The 23,140-nt window shown below is 43.4% G+C and overlaps 2 long non-coding RNA genes across 2 annotated transcripts; one reads left to right on the top strand and one right to left on the bottom strand.

Annotated features, from left to right (window-relative positions):
* Nucleotides 1–233: 233 nt before the first annotated feature.
* Nucleotides 234–18,972, top strand: LOC112546444 (uncharacterized). Its single transcript, XR_012902562.1, has 3 exons — nucleotides 234–12,435; nucleotides 12,834–17,641; nucleotides 17,946–18,972. It is a non-coding gene; the product is annotated as an uncharacterized LOC112546444 (long non-coding RNA).
* On the bottom strand, nucleotides 18,846–22,610 carry LOC102451991 (uncharacterized). Its single transcript, XR_012902563.1, has 3 exons — nucleotides 22,473–22,610; nucleotides 19,698–19,816; nucleotides 18,846–19,409 (listed from the first exon to the last, which is right to left on the bottom strand). It is a non-coding gene; the product is annotated as an uncharacterized LOC102451991 (long non-coding RNA).
* Nucleotides 22,611–23,140: the final 530 nt, after the last annotated feature.

Below are 23,140 nucleotides of genomic sequence, written 5' to 3'. Positions count from 1 at the left end.
CTACTGGAGCAACCCAGCAGCACCCCAGCTGCTCTGCCCCAGGCGTCCCCAAGTCAGCCGCTGCTGAAACTGACCAGTGACTGACTACAGGAAGCCCCTGCCCCGGGCTTCCTGGAATCAGCCGCTGATCAGTTTCAACAGGAGCTGACTTGGGGATGCCTGGGGTTCTTAAGTTGAATCTGTATGTAAGTCAGAACTGGCATCCAGATTCAGCCGCTGTTGAAACTGATCAGTTTCAGCAGCGGCTGAATCTGGCCGCCAGTTCCTACTTACATACAGATTCAACTTAAGAACAAACCTACAGTCCCTATCTTGTACGTAACCCGGGGACTGCCTGTAGTCATAAATGTAAGTAGTTGCTTATTCACCATTTATTTCAAAGCCCAAAAATGTACATGGGACTGGACTGTCGCAGAGTTTTAAGGGCTGCAGCCCAGGACTTCAGACTAAGAGGGAGGGCACAAAAATAAATCCATAATTATATAACAGTGGTCACCAACCTGTCAATCATGAGCAACTAATCGATACTGGAGCCTCCACCAGTCAATTACAATCTTCAGCCCACTGGAAGTCCAGTGGTGCAGGCGGCTGCCTGCATGCTGTGGTTCCACACCACTCCTGGAAGTGACTGCTGGCATGTTTTTGTGGTCTCTGAGAGTGGAGAGGCATATCTGCACATTGCCCTTAGTCCCAGCACCATCCCCACAGCTCGCATTGGCTGGTTCCCCAGGGAGATACACTGTCCCCTCTCCCCAGGGTACATAGAAATGTGCCAGCAGCCAATAGCTTCCAGGAGTGGCATAGGACCATGGAATGCAGGAAGCCTGCCTGAGCCCTGCTGAGCCACCTGTATGTAGTGCCTCCCAGTCAGAGCCTACACCTTGCACCCCCACCTGCACCCCAAACTCCTGCCTTAGGTCAGAATACCCTCCTGCATCGCACTCCTTTGCAGAGCCTGCATCCCCCACTCTCTCCTATACCCTTTGCCTGTAGTCTCCTCCTGCAGCCAAGCTCCCTCCTAGGAAAAAAACGAATATAACAGCTGTTCTAAGGTAAGCAATAGGATATTTTGAATTAATTTAACTATATTCTACATGATTTTTAGACTGAAATGTAACCACAGAATGACTTGGTTAATTAAAAGGCACATTTACTATAGCATTAATGGCCTTGATGCCATAATTATGATAATTTTGTTTTAAATTAGGAAAAAGACATGTATACAGGGCCCCACAAAATCTAATAGCTCTAAGTCACAGGAGAGTTAATACAGCTTTGGATGTTCAAAAAAACCCTTAAAATTTACTGGTTATTGATCTTGTTTTAACTTACTTTAATCTGAAACTTTAGGGACTTTTTTGTATTCTTAGTACAGTAACTTGCTTCTGCCCAGGAACTTGATCAGCTCACATACAGATTAAACCTTCTGTGCCATTTAGGGAGTCTATTTTCTACTAAATAGATACATGTAACTCCTATTAACATAATAAGGAGTTATATGTATTCATAGAGAGATGGGAATTTGATTTATACCGTAGTACATGTTGAACCTCTCTACTCCAGCACCCTTGGTGCCTGACCAGTGCTGAACCAGAGAATTTGCTGGACCGTGTGAGGTCAATATTGTCTAGCAGCATTACCAACACTTCAACTGCTTTACAGGGCTGTTAGATGACATTTAGGGATAAATTAGAGCTAAATAACAGCACAGAAGACTGAGAGCCAGGACTGATGAAACCGCATGAAACTTGGCTACGCTCATGATAAGTGGACATTCAGCTAACTAAAATAATACCAGAGAGTGCCAGTCTAGAGAGGTTCAACCTGTATTTTATTCTGATATAATATGAAGGCGCATAGCAGTTTATAACTTGAGAAACTTTCTTCTGGGTACACATGCACATGTGTAGTTTATAGGGTTGCCAGGTGTCCGGTTTTGAACCGGACAGTCCAGTATTTGAGCTTTCTGTTTGGGAAACAAATTGAGAAAATATGAATGTCCGGTATTTTCTAAATAAGATGTAATGTAGATTGTGATGTAATGTCAAGTGTGTCCAGTATTTTTGTTAAAACCTTCTGGCAACCCTAGAGTTTATTTTACAAGTTCTTCATAGATGTTTCTCTTTGTGTCTGAAATTGGAATTACTGCTTACATCCCCACCACCCTAAACCTAATCCTGCCTCGGTATATGGAAACTACTACTCCTCATTAAACAAAGACAGTAATAAATGTGCCCACATCTAGGAGCAAAAGAGTGTTGATATTTCTGGTAATTAACAAAGTTATCCTCAAGGTTGCTGACTACTCACAACTCTCCACTGAAGCCACTGAGAGTTAGTCTTGCTCAGTTTCTCTCAGGATCAGACTCTAAGATTCCAAGGATCCTACATATGAGTATTTGATTAATATTAATTTTTATTTCCTGTTACCTAGATATAATCCTGTTTAAATTATTAATCTAGGGTAATTCTAATAATGCACAGTTGCATATACCTGTACCATACCTGGAAAGCTTATGTCTGATTTTTACAGGTTTTTATAGTTTTGATGGATGATCCAATAAGGTAAGTCAAATGAGATATAATAGAATTAAATTGAAAACAAGTCTTGTTTCTTTTTAAATAAAATTTATTTACATCTGCTTAACTAAATTATTTTGTGCACCTTTTTTTTCTATTGAAACTGAGGGCTGGTAATGACCTATGCAATGAGATTTAAAGGATTTTTTAAAGCTGCAAGTACATTTATCATTATAAATGTGGTGGTAGGAAATGCTTGTTTGCCTCAAAAAGACTGATCATATAGTTATAGCCTTGTTTTCTGTGTGTACAACATACTAACTTCCTTCACACTTTTTCTACATAACTTTAGGAAAAAGTGAAAACAGAAAAAATTGCTTTTTAAAATTTTACCTAAAACCATTTTACACTGATTTTTAAAACAACTGCAATAACATCTTTTATTTTAAACTTGACAATATTTCCATTTAGAAGGCACAAATTTTTTTATTTTCATTACAATAGAAATTATCATGACTTTTCCCCCCTAGAAAATGAATAATAAATTTTAGTAAAACTAGACTTTTCCATTCAAGTGAAAAACATAACTCTGTTGCGAATGTTTATCAGAAATATGAAAAATATAATTTTGAATTTCATTGATGATTGATAAATTTATCTACAAGTAGCTTTTGCCATTAAATAAATGAAAAGCAATTTGTGGATTATACACTTTGACCTGTTATATAATGTATTAACTCAGAACCTGCCACTGTAATCTAACAAATACACTGAAAGAATATCATGGGCCAGGTGAATGCTAGATGCCTTAATTTTAGTGTTCAACATTGATAAATTGTAATAAAAGCTTACCTACCCAAGTACAAATTTATGCATTTCCCCTTATTATGATGATGACAGTAAGGCTATTTTACTTGTCAGCTGAACAGAATTGCTTGCCTCCGGTGAATAAATAATTACAGAACTGTTTCAAAATACAGTGTTTAGTGAGTGAAGTGTTAAAAATAAAATTCCAAGTTCATAATTTTGTTTGCCTAATGATGTGAAAGTAATTTTAAAGGCAAAGTCTATTCCTAGTACAAAGCCCAGTGAGGTAAGATTTATGTTTGGAGAGAGTAGTAGTGATGGCATTATGGGACTGTTTAAACTAGTGTTAGAACTCTTAGGCAAAATATTAGGAGTAGGAAGTGAGTGTCAAGTTGTGTCTATGCCAAAGGCAAAAAGATACAATCCTGAGCATGTGATGAGCATACTCCCTAATTTAGATAACAGTCATATAGTATATATCTCCCATTACTATTGCAGCTAGTAACTATTTTACCCAATCTAGCTGCTGAATGCTGCACATCAAGGCTCAGAAATGAGCTAACAAGGCTCACTATTAGCTACCTCACTCTGCCCCCATATTTCTCTGTCCTAGGTACAATGACAAGCTGCTGGTTTAGGAGTGCATGGAGAGGGTTTTGTGCAGGATGCAGATTGATAGGTTCATTGGGTCTCTTTGTGAACCTGACAAGATGCTTAAAGCCTTCTCAGCTTGTTTTGTACCTTGAAAACCAGTGCCCAATCTGCCTAGTAGTTTGTGATAATGTACCATTACTTTGGGGGTATATGTGTGCAAAATGAGGATGGTTTAGCTACTGATATCTAACTAAATACAGTGTTGCACTGTGAATTAGAACTGTGTCTCTGAGCTCAGTCTCTCTGGGCACCCACCACATTATTCTACAAGTCATTTTTTCCTCACATCATATATTACTTGTACAACTTAAATCCTAGGTATCCAAGAACATGGGGAAAATATAATATACTCTTTAAAAAACACTGTGTCCTTGAAACGTCCGATAAAAAGAATTTCTAACCTGATGCAGTCTGAAAAACCTAATTCAAAATCATGTAGAAATCAATTTAATTGAGACCCCAGTGGTTTAACATTTATAATTACTTCCATATTTATTTTAGAAAGCATAAAGATATTTGCTGTAAATGGCTGAATATAAGGGTATGTCTAGACTACATCCCTCTGTCGGCAGTGGGATGTAAATGAAGCACTTTAAAAGTGAAAATGAAGTGGGCATTTAAATATCCCACCCTTCATTTGCATAATCACATAATGGCGCTCTTTCAAAAAAGCGCTATTTCAAAATTGAATCCGCAGTCTAGACAGGAGGTTTACAGGATCTTTCAAAAAAGCGCCCTGTTTTCGAAAGAACCGTGTCTAGACTGCGGTTTCAATTTCAAAATAGCGCTTTTTTGAAAGAGCACATTACATGATTATGCAAATGAAGCACGGGATATTTAAATCCCTGCTTCATTTGCATTTTCAAAGTGCTTCATTTAAATCCCTCTGCCGACAGAGGGATGTAGTCTAGACGTAGCCTAAGAGTGGACAAATAGTTCTCAATATTTCTTTCCTAAGGAACTTGGCACTTTTTATTCTAACATGCTTATACATTTGGAAGCATATCCATTAAACTGGACTATACTGAATGTGTTTACTACTGTAGTTAATGATGTGAAATTTATTGTCTTTATAGTAAATAAGGTTTTAGCACTTATTTTTTGAGGAACCTGCTCAGGGCATGTTTGCTAGTCATTAGTTATTCCTTTCCTGTGACTTAACTAACTTCCTAGTTGTTGGCTCTTTCTGAAGTTTAAGTTCAGTGACAGATGGTTGGATGTACTTATGCGCTGGTAAATTTTGGACTTATTGTGTAAGTGGTTATTAAAATGTATTTCAGGAAAAAGTGAAGTAATTGTAAAAAAATATTTTTACTTGTAACATGAAATGGCAATATGTCATTTTTAATGTATAGGCCTGCTCTGTACTCTGTATTCCTTTGCAGTGTTAAATTACAGAATGCTGTGCATGTTTGTTAGTACTGATACCATACGTATGTGGTAGAAGTGGTAACCAGTTTCTGGATTTGTAAGGTACTATAAAATATATTTTATAATTCTGTAACAGTATGGCAGTATAATGCCAAAGATGTATAATCAGAAAAGCAATAGTTTCTGTTGCTTATTGCAGTATTTTAAATTATTTGTATGTACAATGATATACTTGGAGTTCCTTCCTTTTAGGTAAATATATTTTTAATAACTGCAGCTAAAATCTATAACAATAATAAAGCCTCTTCACTTTAGCAGCATTATTTTGACAGTGTGTTGAAATGTTTTATATAGGTTTGATTATTCGTGTGCTTCGGTATGTATAGTCTCCTGTATTTAAGGTTCATATATAAGCGTATGTAAATGCAGCAATTCTGCTCCTTTTTATTAATGGCAAATCCACCATTGATAGGAGAATAAGTTTAACGCCAGAGTGTTTCTTTTTCTAAAAATCTTAATATTTTCATTAAGGTAACATACTCTGAAAACTCTCCTTTTTGATAGCATTTGAATAACAATATTGCAAGATCTGTGTGGTCAGAACCCACTGAAATCACTGAGGTTCTGTATAGGGACTGTGGGACTGCTGCCACAGATCCTGTTGCATTATTGGGGGCATAATATTTACACAGCTGCTGGGAGCAGGTGCGGCCCTCGACTAGGTATCAGCAACTGACGCCCTAGGCGAACCATGCAATCGGCGACCCCACCTCCAAATCCCTCAACAATATTGCACCACCATTTGGCGCCCCATTGCACCTCATTTAACTTGGCATCCAGGACAGGACAAGGAGTAATGGGCTTAAAGTGCAGCAGGGGAGGTTTAGATTGGACATTAGGAAAAAATTCCTAACTGTCAGGGTGGTCAAATATTGGAATAAATTGCCAAGGGAGGTGGTGGAATCTCCCTCTCTGGAGATATTTAAGAACAGGTTAGATAGACATCTGTCAGGGATGGTGTAGACGGAGCTTGATCCTGCCTTGAGGGCGGGGGGCTGGACTCGATGACCTCTCGAGGTCCCTTCCAGTCCTATTATTCTATGATTCTATGATTCTATGTCTAGTTCGCCTATATGGACGGGCCACCCCTGGCTGGGAGCGAGCCTCCTCACCCAGGTAGAGAGACACTAGCTCTGCTCAAGCTAGTACACTAGAAAAAGCAGCATGGAGACTGTAGAACTGGCTGCAGCTTAGGCTAGATGCCTGGGTCCACCCCCACCCAATCTCAGTCCAAGATCAGGTGGCTACTTCAGGCTGATGTTTACACCACAACATCCATACTGTTGTTTTCAGCATGATAGTGGGCGAGTGCTAGTATAAGTCTGTCTATCCAGACTGACAATCATGCTCCCAGCTACAGTATAGACCCGCTCATATCTTATATTATGCAAAGCTATACATTTTCAAACCTATTTACAATATTACCCACTCAAAGAGGTAATGCTGTGAGGTGGTGAGCACCTCTAAATGTCATTGACTGTAACACCCTGTAGGTACTCATCCTATAATAGTAACCAGCAGTGTTTCCATAGCTCTTAATAGGAGAAGTCTTGCATTCAGTTTTAGTTTGAGGTAGAAGTCTACTGTTAGAAAATTAGCCATCTTCAGCTCTGTTCTCCAATTTCTATTGAGTTGATGTTTTGTACAGAGATGCGATAGATTTACGTAGGTTAATCAGAGCATAAATCGGTCAATTTGTTAAATAATTTAAAATAGTTTAAAGTTCTGATTCTCAGATGTTTATTTCCAAGCCATGAACAGATTATTTGCCAGATGGAAAAATTGATGGGGGAAAAAATACTTTACACACACAGCCTGTATTTCTAATGAAGCTTGAAATTAACATGGTTATTTTAATTTACTTTCTTGCTGGCATATCACCCAGGAGTAGGATTGAGCTAGTGCTCAGTAATACATTCTATAGGCAATGTATAGCCCCATCAGTTTCTTTGTAAAAAATTGTGACAACAATAACTTTCTGATCATGAACTGAACTAGTGTGTACTTTTTGATTGTAAAGTCATTCTCAATTTTGAGAAATGGAATTACCTCCTAGTGTCAGTGGAATGTTAACTCCGACACCAAGTAGTCTAGGTAGTTCAGATACTTTGGATTGTAGGCATAGTTCAATAAAATACCATCAGATGTTTTCTTCTAATCTGAATCCTGTTAATCAGTAATGTCAATGCAGTTGTAAAAAGTTTCCCTGAGTCGCTGCCAGAAAGCAAGAGCATGAACTAATGTTTTTCTATCACATGTTTATTTATACTGGTTCTTTCTTTTTACATTTGTCCTTGGGGCAGAAAGGTGGATGTAAATATATGCACAACACTCAGAAGTGTTAACTTCATTACCTTTTTGGGTACTCATTGCTATTCCAATACTATATTAGTATTCACTCTAAGAAACACTCTCAGCTGCTGTCAAGGTACATTTTAACAAATTGCTTGATTTTCTAGGTAGTATATGCACAAATCCCCCCTTGACTTTAATAGGAGCTCTAATAGTAGGACCAGAACAGAATTAAAATAATTGTTCTCACTTTTCATGAGGATGAACTATTTGCTAATTATTCAAAGTTGTGCACTTTTGCCCCATATAAGGGAAGAAAGTGAAAGTTTCCTTATCCATTCATCAACAAAATCTCTCTCTTTTCCCTCTCATTACCATTCTGTTGTTAGTGAAACAGAAGATGAACAGAAGGTTCTCACTTCAGTAATTGTGGGCAGCACCTGCCAAACTGTTGTAAGATAACAATGTCTTGCACCCGGGCCCTGGAGACTCAACAAATGTTTTTATCATACACACAGCTGAGTAGAGAAGATTAATTTCAAAGCTAAACTTGGTTTACATAATTATCCAAAGATCTTTTTGTTGCTTTGAGATTTTTTTCTATCAGGTACTTGTTAGTGCCATTTTATGGAGACAGCAACACCACTTTAGTTTGAATTTTATAGGTAATTATTATCAAGTACCAAAATGTTAGTGACAGTTACACTTACGTGCAAAAAAATAGATCTTTAAAAGTAACAAAATTGGGGAAAATTCTCTTTTAACAAATATGTTTCAATTTATAGTCATTCGCTGGCCCTTTGACAGGGTTGAATAATAAAATGCAAAAACAAAGTCTTCAGAAATACTACCACTTCTAGAAGTCACCTACATTTGCACTGTTATTTGAAAGTTAAGTCACTGACAATGAATTTTTGCAATTGAAATGTGATCCACCGAAGAAATAACAAAAAGGATTTTATCAAAATGTTGTGTAATTACAAATATTTGTAGAAGCAGCAGTTTCTGATGTATTTCAGTATATAACTTTATAAAACCTAGTGCTTCAGAGTTGTACTGTAAGGATGTTGAAAGTCCATTGTGACTCTTGCATAATTTATTCCTTATTTAAAAGCGCTTTTAACCTTTATCCATTGAGCCTCTTCCTTACAGCGTGACTCTGTGCGGATGGGGAAGAGGGATGTAAGGAAACTTGTGGGATCTGGACCATAATGCAATTTCATTTGTCTCTCAAAGGATTCTGTATCAGACATGTTCCGTTTGCAAGTAAATTGATGTTTTCCCCCAGCTGCCAGCCCTTCAGACTCAGCATGGGCTCTAAGAGTCAAGCTGGGGTATTTCTTGTGCATTGTAACTAGTGATAAAGCTTCTGAGGATCTCATTGTGCTCTGCATGATATGTTTGGGCAAAAGTGTCTTCACTTGTGCAATTATTTGGAGACTCACACCTTTACTTAGGATTGATTCTGGTCAACATATATTGAAATTAACTTAAAACAATATTCCTTCCCTTGATTCTTCCATATGAAAATCTGATTTACACATCCCTCTATCCAATTTTATGGATTTTTTGTCCAGTGTTTGTATCATTTGAAACTCCTGCAATTTTTAAAATGTTCATAAAGTCAATAATGTTTGTTTTACACTTATGCTTAAACGCTTAAACCTAGCTATGTCTTTTCTTTGCGGCTTAACATAATTCGCAGCTAGATCCAGGTTAGATTTATTAGTTTAGTTTATAGTGTTTGTTATGTGGTTAAGCAAGTGTGAAAGCTGTTTCAAATTTCTGAATAAAAATAGAAAAAGGGAACTTCACATTTTCACTTCTCTTGTTTAATTTGAAAGCTTATACCAGTGCCCTCTGAATAAAGATGGAGAATAAAGTTTTCAAAAGTGACGAATGGAGCCTAAGTCTGTTGACTCTTGATTGATTTATTTCTTGGCAATTTACCATATCACCCACACGTAAGTGGGTCATTCAAAAATTAAGTTCCCACTCCCATAATCATGTGCTTTTTCAGGGCTTGTCAGAGTGATGCATTATTTCGCAGCAAAGGGATATACATTTAAGTGTATGCTAGCATCCTGTGGACTAATTGGCCTGTGTGGATTCTGCTGGCATGCAGTAAAATTTTCCTATTGTATATGAATGTTGTCCCTTTTCAAACTGGGCACTAAGAAGTTTTTAGTGAATACCACAAGGATCTGCATGGGCTAGTTAGTGTGCAAAACATTAGCGCACACTAGAATTTACATGCCAGTGGTGCAGACTAATTCACTGCGCACAGACAACCCCTCAATTTTTCATGTTGGCAATCCTTTTTTTTTTTTTTTTTGAAGTAAAAATTATCCCTTTACATTTACTATAAGACTATGTCAACACTCACGGCTTCTTGCACAAGAACTCTTCAGCAAGAAAACATCCACACTGCCATGTGCGAGCTGTGCTTTTGCTCAAGAGCGCCCATGGCAGTGTGAACACTTTTTTGTGCAAGAAAGCTCTGGTGGCCATTTTAGCCATAGGGCTTTCTTGCACAAGAAATCCCTGCCGAGCGTCCACACTACCCTCTTGCGCAAGAGCTCTTGTGCAAGAGGGCTTACACCTGTCAAAAAAGAGCGTAGCTCTTGCAAGGAGCCCTCTTTTACCACGCCGTACTGTAAATTTACTTGAGCAAGAGCGGGCGGGCAGTGTGGACGCTCTGCAGATTTTTGCGCAAGAAAGGCTGTACTTGCGCAAAAAGCCACGACTGTAGACATAGCCTAAAAGTATACCAATATATTAAACCTATATAATGTGTATATGTGATTTCAAAAGTACAGAGTGAATGATTTGCCTTGAAGGATAAAGGTGTGAAGGGAGTAAGATTTTCTTAGCTTTAGATTTTTATAAAAGTTTCGATATGGCCCTCAATTGCCTTTATAACCACTCTCTTCACCCTTGAGAAACACAGCGCTAAACCTTTACTAATATAAGTCATTGGGATTTGTTCTAGATCAGATGGGCTGCTTTTTCACTGATGGTAACATGTTCAAAACCACTTACATTTCCAAATGGCTGAATTACTTTTTATCTTAAATGTGAATATACCCCGATATGAGAGAATTGTGTAATATGCTAAGATCCCCAATGAAAATATACTCAATTAAAAACATATATTACATTTAGCAAAATATACAAATATCAGTCTGATTCTAAAATTTCCTAACCAGACCAGGCCAGAGGAAGAAAGCCAGATAACACTGTTGTTTCAGCTAAATCCTGAACACCAGCTAAGTTGTGAGACTTTTATCACTGTTCCATGTGTCCCTTTTCTTTACTACCTTATTTATGTTCTTAACTTCCTCCTTTTTTCCTAAGTTTAGTAAGAACCTGGCTAACCCAACCAAGACTGCCTATTTTGCCATCCTGCTATAAGGTTGTGGCCAGAAAGGTAGTTAAAAACAATGCTCTAAACATCCTGATGCAGGACACAGTTGTTAGGTCTCGGAGAGGCTGATAAAGCCATGTATTCTGTCTGTTTCTCCTGCAGTGAAATGGCCAGTAAGGGTGCGTCCACACTGCACTGTAACTTGAAGTAAGATATGCAGTTTGAGCTACGCACATTGCATATCTTATTTTGATGCTATTTCAAAATAGCTTATATTGTCATTTGGCTCTGCCTACACAGCACCAAATTTTGAAATAAAGCACTATTCTGAAATGTCTCTTACTCCTCATAGAATGAGATTTACAGGGATGTTGGAATAGCAAGTCCAAAATAACAGGCTTTCTGTGAAGACACGGGATAGCTATTTCTGGATATTCTAGTATCCCAAAATAGCGTAGCAGTGTAAACATACCCTGGGTATGTCTACACTACCACCTTAGTTCGAAGTAGGGTGGTAATGTAGGCAACTGGAGTTGCAAATGAAGCCCGGGATTTGAATTTCCCGGGCTTCATTTGCATATTGCCAGGCACCGCCATTTTTAAATGTCCTCTAGTGCGGACTCCATGCCACGCAGCTACACACGGCACGGACTAGGTAGTTCGGACTAGGCTTCCTATTCCGAACTACCATTACTCCTAGTTCCATATTGCCATTTCATGTTACAAGTAAAAATATTTTTTTACAATTACTTCACTTTTTCCTGAAAAACACTTTAATAACCACTTACACAATAAGTCCAAAATTTACCAGCGCATAAGTACATCCAACCATCTGTCACTGAACTTAAACTTCAGAAAGAACCAACAACTAGGAAGTTAGTTAAGTCACAGGAAAGGAATAACTAATGACTAGCAAACATGCCCTGAGCAGATTCCTCAAAAAATAAGTGCTAAAACCTTATTTACTATAAAGACAATAAATTTCACATCATTAACTACAGTAGTAAACACATTCAATATAGTCCAGTTTAATGCACATTTTAAAATGGCGGCGCTCGGCAATATGCAAATGAAGCCCGGGAAATTCAAATCCCAGGCTTCATTTGCAACTCCAGTTGCCTACATTACCACCCTAGTTTGAACTAGGGTGGTAGTGTAGACATACCCCCTGAGAGTTAATATTAGAGAGAGAAAATATATTTTCTATCTTTATTCCCCTCCCCTCTTGTATGTTTATATTTGTCTTCTTTTGCCTTCTGGGAAATGGGACAGCATTCAACAACAACAGTTCCAGTCTATCTCAACTGAAGTCTTCTTTTCCTCCAAAAGGACAGTTATTAGCATCTACAAGATTGTCAATAAAGGTGGGTTTATTTCTAAAAATTCTCCTCAGCTGAAGAAAAAGGGAGGAAGGGATGTTAAAATGAAAGATTTTTACTTAATACTTTACATTCCACATACTTTAACTGCTTTTCTGTGTCTTTAATACAAGGCAAAAAAGATTTTTAATTAAGTTTGCCATGGTACTTACACAATAAGTTTGCCATGGTACTTAAGATCTCTGTATGGCTCACGTTGATACCTTTAACATTTTGGTCTCATATATTCCATCTACAGTACACCACCACTATCTTATACAAAGTAGAAAACAATGCAACCACACTGACAAAACCTGTGTTATGGGAGATTGGCCCTATAGGCCAAAAGTATATCCAAATCTTGCTCACCTGTTTCATAGAGGGAAACTCATTGTGTTTTGTAGGACTTCTTGTGTGAGGCTTCCACAGCATGTACCTGAAACTTGACCTTAAGGTAAATTATCAGCCTTTGCTTATGTTAGTAAAGATAAAATGTTACAGAGCAAACAGACAGATTTCCCAATAGTGCTTTCAAAATAATTTTGCCCACTTTGGATAAAAGTCTGCTGATAAAACATTTCTCCCTACCTCAGTCCTGAAGTCCCTTGCAAGCATACGATATTTACAGAGCTTCTGCTGATTCAAGTTAAAAATGTGTTAACTACTGCAGTGGGGCATGTCTAGGAACACCAGTGTTTATTTTAAATGAGTTGCCTAATGCAGCAGATCTGAATGATTGAGTACAGATACGGGGCCAGGCTCTGTGCTGATTTACATGCAGTACAGTTCTGTGGCTTGAATGGAGTTCTAGCCGGTGTAAATTGAAGCAAAATTTGGCTGGAATATAGTAATATCCATTTCATATTGTCTTTCAATGGAAGTATATACAGGCAGTCCCCGGGTTACGTACAAGATAGGGACTGTAGGTTTGTTCTTAAGTTGAATTTGTATGTAAGTCGGAACTGGTACATATTGTAGAGGAAACTCTAGCCAAACATTTCTCCAGAGCTCAGTTTTATTCTCCCACACCTCACTTCCCTCAGTCCTTTATTCTCAAGCTGAGGTGTCTGCTGAGAAAAGCCGCTCCGGATCTCTCTGGTCTGTTGGTGGCGGGGGGGCGCTAGCTTCGTGTCTCCCTGGTCTGCTGGGGGGAAGCAGCTAGTGCGGGGTTGCCTCACCCCGTTTGTAAGTAGGGATCCGATGTAAGTTGGATCCATGTAACCCGGGGACTGCCTGTACTAAAAGCCACATTCAGTTTTAAGGACCTGTGCTGGAGAGGTTCCTGGTAGTTACCCACATGGGAGGGAGTTGTTTCCTTTGAAATTATACTGTGTTCCATGGATCTGTTTATTACCGACCAGTTCTATAAGGTATGTCTACACTAGCCCCGTTGTTCAAACTAGTGGCTGCAATGAGGTGTAACAATTAATCCAAACTAAGGATTTAGTTCAGATTAACTTCTGACTGCCGCTTGTAGCCACGGGCAGTCAGTTTGAACTAAGGGGATTTAAAAATGGCGCCCGCCCGGGAACATGCAAATGAAGCAGGGATATTTAAATCCTGGGCTTCATTTGCAAGTTCGAATGCCTACATTAGCCACCCTAGTTCGAACTAAGGGTCTAGTACAGACATACCCTAAGACATGAAAGATGAAGGATAGTAATATCATCAAAACAGATGCAAGGTTTACATTTTTCTAGTTTACAACTTTTAAGAGCCCTTGCCAAAAACATTATCCTAGCAATCTCCTAATAAAATATGCTTTAAATTTGACAATATAATTGGTCATTCTTTTCAATAATTTCTTTTGTATCTTGACAAGTTTTTGGGAAAGGGTTTTTAAAAACCCTTGAAATATAAAACATTAGAAAACATATTTAATATTTGTCTGCTTGTCCCACAGATCTCTTATGTTTTCTTGTATTCTGTTCCCAATGTGCAAAAATACTTCCGTGATCTATAGTGTCACTTCCTATTCTCTAGGAACACAGAATTTGCCATGCTGGCTCATGTTTGATGTCTGTCTAGTCTATTATTCTGTCTCCAAGGGTATGTTTACACTACAAAGTTAATTCGAAAGAACAGCAGTTATTTCGAATTAACTTTAATAGCGTCTATACAGGCAAACCGCTATTTTGAAATAAATTCGAAATAGTGGAGCCCTTATTTCGAATTTGGTAAACCTCATTCTACGAGGAGTAATGCCAAATTTGAAATAGCTATTCCGAATTAAGTGCTGTGTAGACACTTAATTCGAAATAGGGGGCCTCCAGCCCTTCCCAGGGAGCCCTGGTGGCCACTCTGGGCACAACCAGGAAAGCTTACTCTCCTCTCCCCCAGCCCAGAGACATTAAAGGAGTAGACCCTGGCCACAGTGCCTGTGCCAGCTCCAAGCCTGCCAGCCCAGAGCCAGCAGTGGGCACCAGGGCCCCTGACCCAGTGGCCCCAAAACATGAGCCAGCAAGCCACTGGCAGCCAGCCCTCCACCACTCCCCAGGAGAAGTCTGCTAGCTCCCAGGAGCTTGCCAGGGGCTGAAGAAGGCGGGAGCCTTCCTGGTCCAGGGTGGAGATCATGGACCTTATTCAGGTTTGGGGGGATGCCCTGAACATCCATGATCTCCACACTAAACGGAGGAATGCGGCTGTCTATGGCAGGATAGCTGCTAGCCTGGTGACCAAAGGTCACATGCGAACCCAGGAGCAGGTTTGCATGAAAGTCAGGTTGGTCCGGCGAGACCCCCAACCATGAGCCCTGAGCTTTCCCTCCCCCTTCTTCCCCTTGCTTCTTCCTTCCAGCTACCTCCTCCCAGGTTTCCCCCTCCCCTCTCACACCCTCTCTCTTCTCCTCTCCCACCTCCTTTTCCCAATCTCCCCAGAGGTTCATTTCCCCCCCAGTTTAGTTCAATAAATCCAGTTTCTATTTTTGAACATACATGTCTTTTATTTGACATCAGGAAGGGGGGCTAGGGAGGGGTAAGTGGAAGGACATGAGGGAGGAATGGGGCATGAGCCCCTGGTGGGGAGGACCAGGGAGGCTCTGAGGGCTTCTCGGGGTGGACACTCTCCCTCAGGGCCTCCTGGATCCTGACAGCCCCTCGATGGACCCCCTGGATGGCAGCCTGCAGCAAGTGTAGCCGGGCTAATGGCAACAACCCCACAAGATGCATCGGCGTGCCCAGGGGCAGCTCTGGCTCCATGTGGCCGAGTGCTGTGGTGTCCCGAATGCGGGCACTCAGGGCACTCCAAGACAGGACTGCTTTGCTGTCTCTCATCGAGGTAGACAAGCAAGCGGGGAACCCTGAGAACTGTCTGTCAGGGGTGGGGGGTAGGGTCCCTTTAAGCACGGAGCTCAGTTAGCCTCAGGCAGCAGCCCCACACACTAAGTCCTAACCTGATGCCCTGCCAGCACTGGTACCGGCCAGCCTTAACTTCGGTTCAGGGTCCACTCAGTGTGGACGTGCTATTTTGAAATAGCAAAATGCTATTTCGAAATAGTTTTTGTGTATAGAGCTCTTTCGCAAAAAAGGAATGTGTGGAAGGGGAAGAGGCGTTTTTAGTGCAAAAAGAGCCAATCAAAAAAAGCAAAGATGCCCTTGTGGCCATTCTGTAAATAGCAATCAGAGTTTCCTTTCAAGAGAGTGTCCATGCAGTCTAGACGCTCTCTTTTGCTAAAGCATATTGCTTTTTCAATGCGCTTTTGCGGTGTGGATGCTTTCTTGCACAACAAGTTTTTTGCAGAAGATCTCTTCTGCTAAAAGGTTCTTGCACAAGAAGTCTGTAGTGTAGATATAGCCTTAATATCTCTTCCAAAATTATTTTTAGATGTACTATTATAATGAAGGATATTCTTGTTAACCTTAGAACTATCCAGACACTTTTAAATCTTGATAAGTTCTTGGGATCAACAACTTCCTTTGGCACTGAGTTACACAGTCTACGTGCATGCTGCATGAAAAAACATTTAGTGTGTTAGTTCAAATTTGCCATTTTAATTTTATTGAATCTCTCTAGCAGTAGTGTTGGGGAGAAACATTTCTCAGCTGAGGGAAGGATATCTGGTTTCTTGGGTTGGCTGCTGGAATCATGGGGAGGAGAACAAAGAGGTGGGAGGGCGTGACACTGTTGGATGGGCCAGCATCATCCAGAATTTGGGTGTGGCAGGCATCAGATCCATCCAAGTTGCTTCAAACTGCTAATGAGCATCTCTCCATTGTGGGCAAGCAGCCTGGTAGGATACTCTCTGACTACGTCTACACTACAGACTTCTTGCGCAAGAAGCCTTTTGTGCTAGATTTTTTTGCGCAAAAGCTTCTTGTGCAAGAGCACGTGCACACATCAAAGCACCTCGCTTTTGCAAGGCATTTTTGTGCTAGAGAGCATCCACACTATTGGATGCTCTCCTGCATATAAAACCCACCTGGAAACAGTTCTAGCTGGGTCACCAGTTGCTCTTGTTGCTGGAGCCCTCTGGAGATGCGCGCTTAAAGGGACCCCCCTGGACAGCTGCTTCTCTGTCTCTGCAGCCTGCTTGCTAGTCCCTTTGCAAAGGTAAGCCAGATGAGTCTGCACAGTTGATGGCCTAGATGACCTGCAGAAGCAGAGACAGGAACACATACAACAGAGACTGAGAGGAGCTGTGTGCTCCCAGTGGGACATGGCTGCCCCACTTCATGGCCCCCCACCCTGCAGGAGCCACCTCCCCCATTAGCCCGTGCCTGCTGTGTTTTCCCTTTGCTCTTTGTGGACCACACAGCTTTCTACTACTCTGCCCTGTGCTATGGAGCTGGAGCTTCCCCTGGGCATGCCACAGACCCCCAGGGCTAGGCTGCACTCCCTGCAGTGCCTGCTTCAAGCAGGAGCTCTCTTCCTCATGGAGGTGGACCCCGAGATCTTCCTCCTTAACCTCTGTCTGTCTGCAAGTACTCCATTATGGGGTGCCCCAGCCCACCATACCCAGAAGAATTTGGAGGCTGGACACCAGCTCAGAGTGGTGGGACTGGCTGGTCATGGAACAGTGGGATGACTAGCAATGGGTGCAGAACTTCCACATGCAGAAGGCCACCTTCCAGGAGCTCTGTACCTGGCTGGCACCTGCCCTCCAATGATGTGACACGCATCTGCAGCCCGCCATCCCACTCCAACAGCAGGTTGCCATCGCCCTCTGGAAGCTGGCCACCCCTGACAGCTACCACTGGAGGCCGTCCTTATGCAAGTAAGGACGTCACAGGATGCAGCCCCTGCATGGGGAAAGGGGAGTGTTGCATAAGGGGGACCCTCAGGACGGGAGGGCTCAGCACTGTATGGGGTGGGGGGAAAGCCTTGGCCCAGCAGGCTGGTGCTTTCTCACCCTCACACTGGCCTGGTTGGGGGAGTGGGGTGAAAACGGGCACAGGCTAATGGGTGTGGGGGGGGACTCCTGTGGGGTGGAGGGTCACAAAGTGGGGCGGCCATGTCCCACTGGGAGCACACAGCACCTCTCAATCTCTGTTGTATGTGTTCCGTCTCTCCTTCTGCAGGTCATCCGGGCCATCAACTCCCTGCTGCTGTGCAGAGTCATCTAGTTCCAGGACCTTGACGCCACCATGGGCAGCTTTGCTGTGCTGTGCTTCCCCAACTGTGCAGGAGCAATCGACAGCACGCACATCCCCATCCCCGGGCCCTGGATCATCGAGTGGCCCAGTTTGTCAACCAAAAAGGCTACTTCTCCGTAGTCCTGTAGGCCCTGGTGGACCACCGGGGCCACTTCACAAACATTTATGTGGGGTGGCTGGGCAGGACTCACGATGCCCGAGTTTTCCACAACTCTAGCCTGTGTGCTCAGCTGGAGGTGGGCACCGTTTTTCTCTGACGAGTTCCCTATGGGTGACCAGACTATGCCAGTGTGCATAGTGGGGGATGCAGCATACCCACTAATGCCCTGGCTAATGCGCCCCTACACCAGCCACTTGGTCAAAGGACATATTCAGTGCTCGCCTGAACAGAGCCCGCCTCCAGGTAGAGTGCACCTTTGGGTGTTTGAAAGGACGGTTCTGCTGCCTCCTCACCTGCCTAGACGTTGGGGAGCAGAATATCCCCGAGGTGGTGGTATTCTGTGTGCTCCACAACTTGGTGGAGCACAAGGGGGAGGCCTTCCTCCCGGTGTGGATGGCAGAGGCACCCACAAGGGCCAGGGTTTTGAGCAGCCCTGGACAGTTGCGACCTGCCAGGCCCATGAGTCCAGGGTGCACATCTGGGAGGTCCTGAGGGAGAGGTTCTCACAGGAAGCACTGTACATCTCCCCAGGGCCTCCACCCATCCTTCATTCTCCCTTCCCCCTCTCACCCGCTCCCCTTGCCCCAACCCCAACCTCCCAAAAAACACACCGGTTTGTTTTTCAATCAAATTTACTCTTTTTATTTAACAAAAATGAAGCTGGTCAGGGGGAGAGGGAATGAGGACTGGGAGGAATACTGGGGTGGGTAGCTGAGCTCCCTTGTGTGCGGACACGTTATTAGGGTTGAGCGGCTCTGGAGGCCCCAATGTGCTGGTCGGGGGGGTGGCTGGAGCAGGGCCAGGGGCGGCAGGGGGGGCAGAACAAGGAACCATAGAAGGGGCCATGGCCACGGGGAAGGGAGGGAACAGAGGCATGGCCTGGGGAGGGAGGAGAGGCATGGCTGGGTGGGCAGATAGGTGGGCCATAGTGATAGGAGGGGGGGCAGGAGAGTGGAAGGAGGGAGCAGCAGCAGCAGGCGCCTGTTCCCCCGGGCGGGACAGGATGTCCAGCAAGGTGTCATAGCGTGTCATCAGGTCACTCCACGCCTGCTGCCACCACTCCAGGTGGTGTTCAGCCAGCACGACATGGTGGCGTGGATGTCGTGCATCACCCCGATGTGCTGGTGCATCAGCTCTTCCCCAGGCCTGGCTCATCTCCGGTTTGTCTGGACTCTGGATGATGGCTGCAGCAGGTGGTATGGCTGGGCCCTCCGTCCCGGTTGCTCCAGCTGTGGAGAAGACACAAGAAAGAGGGGCGCTCAGTCCACCCTGCACACACATTCCCTGAGGCTGTGCCCTCCTTTCTGAGCGGCAGGTGCAAGGCCACGTGTGGCCTGCACAGCACGCCCTGTGTCACAAGGACCCCAAAGTGGCCAGAGGACCATGCTGCCCCCACCCATTCACACACACACACCACGGCCAGGCAGGGAAGGGCAGTGTACAGCCACAGTGGATCCCCTCATGGAAGGCAGAGGAGCAGTGAGCAGCCTGACACTCCCTGGGGTCTGTATACACACCTGCGGCTGGCTGGGCTATCAGGTGGGAGCGGCTGCTGCCTCTCACGTGCAGGCATGCCCAGGTGCTGTGTGCTGAACTCCAGGGGGCGGGTGGTTGTGCCTGTACCCTTGCGAGTAGCCTGCTTTTCCACATAACAACATACAGCACATTTAGTTTCTTAAATAAAAAGGCACACACACACACAATTTTACTACCGTGTGTGTGTGTGTGTGTGTGTGTGTGTGAGAGTGAGAGAGAGAGAGAGAGAGAGAGAGAGAGAGAGGGGTAGGTGTGCAGGAAACAGAGAGCGAGGTGCAGGAAACAAAGGGAAATCTTTGTTACTAACTGGTGTTACCCTTGTCTGGTCCAAACTCCGGTTTGTTTAAACCAGTATCATTCCAGTGTTGTCAATGGAACTATGCTGATTTATACCACCTCGGAGCTGGCCTTTTATTTTTAACTTTGGAAGATACTCAGATACCACAGTTTTGAGCACAGTATAAAATTTTAAGCAGAGCAGACTAATCTCTGCAACTAGCCAGTCTGTGTTTATAAATTATCTGAAATGGGGAAGCTAAGACTCAGTACCCCTCTTTCCTTAGCTCTCCCAGAGGCAGAACTTTGTAAAGTAGATGATCTTCCGCTCTGAAAATGTAACCCACACACCTACTAGGTGTGGTTCACTGTCCCTTGTAGTGGCACTTGGACCACTTACAGAGAAAGAATGAGTTTGCTCTACAGCCTTCGCTGTAGCTAATAACTTAAATAGTCTTTCTGCCCTGCCCCCAACACAAATTAGGCACAGTCTTGAATAGTCTGTTCCAATCTGCTTTGCCTGATCAGTTAGCACTTGTCACAGGAACTGCAGCTTTTATACCTGGCACTCTGTCACATCTCCCCCCCCCCCCCCCCCCCCCCCAGGGACTACCCTGTGGAAACCTTATCTCCAGGGTAATGATCTGGGTTTTCCTACTGGGGTTTGCTCATCCCCCACCCACAGATCTCACACCCCCATAGCTTCATACCAAGGGTCTCCCAGTGGGTTACTCCTTTCATTGCATCTGGAAAAGGATAGAGGTTACTCCCCTCTTCCCCCGATCATCCAAAGCACTCCAGCCCATGCCTAAGCCAATCGCTCCATTACCCCAGTCGGTTTCCAGCAAAACCTCTCCCTGATCGCCAATGTCCTTTATCCCCACGGACAAATTATGTCCATAGTTGCTCCTGAAATTATCCAGTGAGGTATAACCAGCTCCCTCCAGATAAGAGGGCAAGCTGAGGGCATCTCTACAAGCCTCTCTGGAGTTTCTTCCCCTCCATCACTGAAATCTTGCACAGTTTTTCCCCTTCCCTCCAGCCCTGTCCCAGCTGCAAAATTTGGCAAAACCACAGCCCTTCCTCTTGTGTCTGGGTTGCCCACATTGGTAGCAAATAATGGGTCAAACCCCTGATGGAACTTTTCAACAGGGGGAAGAGGGGAGTAACCTCCATCCTTACCCCTTCTGGCTCCAGGTTCCTGAGCCTCTCTCTCTTGTATAGTTGCACATCTTTCCTGGGAAAATCTGCCTTTGCATACTCCTATCTGTTTCATGGCAGCCTCTACTCTGCCTGGTAGATGTTGCTTGACCCACACTCATTGGCTGTGTCTAGACTGACCAGTTTTTCCGGAAAATCAGCCGCTTTTCCGGAAAAACTTGCCAGCTGTCTACACTGGCCGCTTGAATTCCCGCAAAAGCACTGACTTCCTACTGTAAGAAATCAGTGCTTCTTACGGAAATACTATTCTGCAAAAGTCCCTTTTGCGCAAAATTTTTGTGCAAAAGGGCCAGTGTAGACAGCTCAGATTTGTTTTCCGCAAAAAAGCACTGATCGCGAAAATGGCAATCGGGGCTTTTTTGCAGAAAAGCACGTCTAGATTGGCACGGACGCTTTTCCACAAAAAGTGCTTTTACGGAAAAGCTTCTGTGCCAATCTAGACACTCTGTTCTGAAAATGCTTTTATTGGAAAACTTTTCCATTAAAAGCATTTCCGGAAAATCATGCCAATCTAGACGCAGCCATATGTTCTCAGGGAGGCCCTGAAGAAACTGTTCTAAATATTAGGCGGTATGTCTACTCTGTTGAGCTATTTCGCGTCTATTGAAGCATCCCATTATTTCAAAATACACTTTGAAATAATGGGCAGCTTATTCCGATGTCCCAGCAACCCTTGTTCCAGGAGGTTTATGGGGAAGTTCAGAATAGTGAGTTATTTAGACATTTGGCCCTGTGTAGACATTGCCAAATTACAAAATACGCTATTTTGAAATACGCTGTAAACAATCTCTGCAATTGGCATACCGCAAATTACGTAGCTTATTTCGAGCTAAGGATGCTGTGGAGAGGCATCCAGAGTGTCTATCGTTTCCACCATCGTTTGGGTGTCAGGTCTCAATCAGATCGTTGCCCAGCCAATGAACCTTTTGGCAAATGTTTAGGGCCATAAATCTCGAGTCCACCTTGCTGATCTGACCTTTTGGCAATACTGCTTAGTAAAAAGCCCCAACCGATCCAGGATGGCTGCCTTCCATCTCATTTTCTGGCCTGCTCCTCACTCGGGTCACATAGGCTGCTTTGGCTTCCTCTGATAGATAGGCAACCTGGGCCCTGGGGTTGGCTCCCTACCTCATCCAGTGCCAATGGCTACCCTCTCAAAAGTGCATAGGTACTATGCCTCTGCATCATTTTCAGGGCTCATCTTATGTAGTCCTATGCTCTGTGTTTGGGCACCATCCCCCACCAGGGGCACTTCTCACCTTCTTTAGGAGCTGCTGCAGGATGCTAGCTTGTTCCCTTCTGCAGTCCTGCAAGTTCTGCTGCTCTGCCTACCAGGCCTTATTGGAAAACCCTTTCTCTGCAAGTGGTGGGATGACTGAAAACTTTGTAGGCCTTCTGCCTCTTCTCTTATTTTACCAGTCATCACAGAACCATCAAACACTTCCACTAGCTCAGATCCCAGACAAGCCCTTACATGTAACCAGTCCTCCTTGGCCCCATGTTCTGTTTCAACTGGCAAACCACACCCCTCAATTAAGCTCAGCTCTGCATAGTCAGCTCCAATCTGTTTTGCCTGATTGGAGCTGCTGTGAAGAATGCTGACACTGGTTTTTATACCTGGCTCCTGGGCTACTCAACTTTGGAAGCCCCAGGGGCCACAGTGATACTCACAGCACATGCTGAGGGCCGCAACTTAAGTGTGGCTGCAAATACATGCAAATATATATCCTCTTTCACACTGATGAGCATGAATACAAACATTAAGCCTTAAGCTGTAGCACCAGACCCAAACGTGGCCAGTGTGAGCCAGTCAGCATCTCTCAGGCTCTGCCCACAAGACTAAGCAGCCAGCACTTCCTGCAATGCCCTGGTGCTCCCTGGGGTCTAGAAACACCCACACCCTGTACCTGTCTGTTCCAGCCAGCCC

Source organism: Pelodiscus sinensis, chromosome 3, assembly GCF_049634645.1.
Source record: "Pelodiscus sinensis isolate JC-2024 chromosome 3, ASM4963464v1, whole genome shotgun sequence".
In the NCBI taxonomy this organism is placed as follows: domain Eukaryota; kingdom Metazoa; phylum Chordata; order Testudines; family Trionychidae; genus Pelodiscus; species Pelodiscus sinensis.
The sequence above is the reverse complement of the archived record's forward strand: the minus strand, read 5'-3'. Positions and strand labels throughout refer to the sequence as shown.